The sequence below is a fragment of the Globicephala melas genome, chromosome 6, assembly GCF_963455315.2.
Source record: "Globicephala melas chromosome 6, mGloMel1.2, whole genome shotgun sequence".
Lineage (NCBI taxonomy): Eukaryota > Metazoa > Chordata > Mammalia > Artiodactyla > Delphinidae > Globicephala > Globicephala melas.
The window spans coordinates 34,080,228-34,083,108 of NC_083319.1; positions in this window are offsets into that span (position 1 = coordinate 34,080,228).

The window sequence follows — 2,881 nt, forward strand, 5'->3', positions numbered from 1 at the left end:
CTATTACACGAGAGGCAACAAGTTCAAAAAGGTCACTGAGGGCTTCCCTGGAACGGCTAGGCCCGTGAGCCATGGACGCTGAGCCTGCGTGTCCAGAGAGAGGCCCGCGTACCGCAAAAAAAAAAAAAGTTCACTGACTTGTCCAAAGCCGTCCAGAAAGCTGTGGTGGAGCTGGGATTAGGACCCTGGACTGCCTCCTAGCCTAGGGCTCTTGCAATACACTATACTGGGTTACAGACAAAGCTGAGAAATAACCAGTTTGAAGGAAGAAATAACACTTGATTCCCTGCTTGACTTTCAGAACTAATGAGCAAAGTAACAACAGAAAGGAGAGGAGGAGGCACTTCTGGGTGGAAGGGAGAAGGGTAGGTTTGGAACACGTTGGTGTAAATATGCAGGTAAAACTGCCCACCAGGCAGGAGGAGAGGCAGGTCTGAAGCTCTGAGTGGAGGTCTGGGCTGGAGAGAGAGATGTGGGAGCCATTTTGAGGAAAACCTGAGGATGGGTTTGACTCCTGAAGGAGAGAGTGTGCAGAGGGACGAGCAGTGGAGAGGTGAGCCTTGTGCAGCCGTCCTGGAAGGACAGAGAACTAGGGTGTGTGTCCTGAGGAGGAGAGACCCACAGATTCAAAGGCCCAGAGCAGTGCAGGAGAATGAGGAGCCAGAACTTGGTGGGAACATGGGGGCAGGGGGACCACTGGAGACAGCAGATTTGGTGGTAAAATGGATTTGGTGGCCAAAGGAAGATAAAGAAACACCGGAGGCAGAAATAGACTTTTCCTTGGAAAAGTTCAGTTGTTAAAAACAGACGGAAAATGGACCATGGGCTAGAGGGGGGTCCCAAAGTTGAGCGGTTCTGAAGAAGTGCAAGTTTGGAGGCCAGGAGGAAGCAACCAAAGGACAAGGAGATTGCAGCAGTGTTCATTCGTCTGCGATATGTCTAGACTAGATGCCATGTGCTTTATGTCTCTCAAGTTTAAATGGTCTTTCACACCTGGGTAAGGCTGAGCAACAGGACCTGATTACAGAGAAAATTAAACCCAGCACTAAAGTAACTCAGTCACTTGGGGCTAAAGAAAACCATCATGGTTTTGCATAGTTCATAAATAAGTGGAAATTAAGTTTAAAGGAAAAAAAAAGAAATCACATTTAAAAATATGATCATCCCACAAAAGCAAATTAGGCTGTTGTTATCTGTGGTTAAATAAGGACTTTCAATAAATTAAAGTAGGTACTTATTTAGTACCTACCACGAATAAGGAGGAAAGTATACAATTTTTCTTCTACTCTTGTTCTTGTTTTTTTGGGGTTTTTTTTTGCGGTACGTGGGCCTCTCACTGCTGTGTTCTCTCCCGTTGCGGAGCACAGGCTCTGGACACGCAGGCTCAGCGGCCATGGCTCACGGGCCCAGCCGCTCCGCGGCATGTGGGATCTTCCCGGACTGGGGCACGAACCTGTGTCCCCTGCATTGGCAGGCAGACTCTCAACCACTGCGCCACCAGGGAAGCCCTCGTTCTTGTTTTTAAAGCCAGTTTCCAGTGCTTTCTGTTGCTTTTTCTGCTTGGATAATGAATCAGTGTTCAATCTGTCAAAATGGACGAGAACATATGGGAAGGTCTTTAAAAACAAATTAAAACCAATGAGGGGTCTTTTCTTTTCTTTTTTGGCAGGAGAGGGCAAGGAAGAACTTAATTTTGGAGAAACTAGGGTACCCAGAGTGCTGGGTCATGAGGGTCAAGGTCAAGGATTGGACCCAGTTCCTAGAGCTCAGACCCTGGGGCCTGGGACCCCAGTGGCTAGTTTGACTGTGCTCATCAGCCCCTCCTGCAGCTGATTCCCGCAAAGCCTCCTCCAGCCTAGGACTCCTGCCTAATTTTTTTGCCACTCTGTGCTCTAGTTACACTGAACTATTTTTGAGTTCCCCTAAAGGATCATGTTCTCTCTCCTCCAGGCCTTGGCACAGGCAGTTTCCTAAGCCTGCACACTCCCTCCTCCCCTACACCCACCACGCTGAGCCTTGCCTTCTACAGGTCCTTCTGCAAGTCCTTCAGGGTAGAAGTCACCTCCTCTCAGGACCTTCTCTGATCTCCCCACCGACCTTCTCTGGGCTCCCATAGGACCCTCTTTTGGCCCACTTACTACCCTTCATGGTGACTCCCTCTTTTCTTGTCTGTTATTCTCTCTAGACTGTGAGCTCCTCTGGGTTGGAACCATCTGGAGCACCTACTCAGCACTAAACCCAGGGCAAAGCCCTAGGGACACCATGGTGAACAAACAAGAAGTCCAGGCCTCTGCCCTTATGTGGCTTAGAGCCTTATATTATAACTGTGTCCTCCAGGACAAAGACCTCCTTGAGAGCAGGGCCTGAACTGTTTCCTACTATATCCGTAGCACCAAGCACAGAACTTAACACTTCGTAGGTGCCAATAAACATTTTCTGAACGGCCAAGTGCAGAAAAGGAAAGATGACAGCAAGGACTGAGGCATAACTGACTTCATACGTTTACTCCTCAGGCCACATTCAGCCTCTTAGGTGAACATGACTGTTCCCTGAAGTCAGCTTTCTGGAAAGTTCCTCTGAGGAAGAAGTGAAGTATTAATGCACCCAAGTTCCCCGACCCCAGCCGCCGAGGACCTGTCCTGGTGTCAAGTGCCCCAGGTTCTCAGTTGTTCCATTTATAGGCACGCTTGATGGTCACACCCTGACCTACACCCACGTCCTGCTTCCTCAAACTTGGTCCTCATTCCTGGAATATAAGCATCATTTTTATACTGTCCCTGAGCGAACAAGCCCACCATCACACCTGGGGCAGTCTGGGAGGTGAAAGTCACCTCATACTGTCTCTGTGGAAGGATTTTTGACCTGGGATACACAACTTACC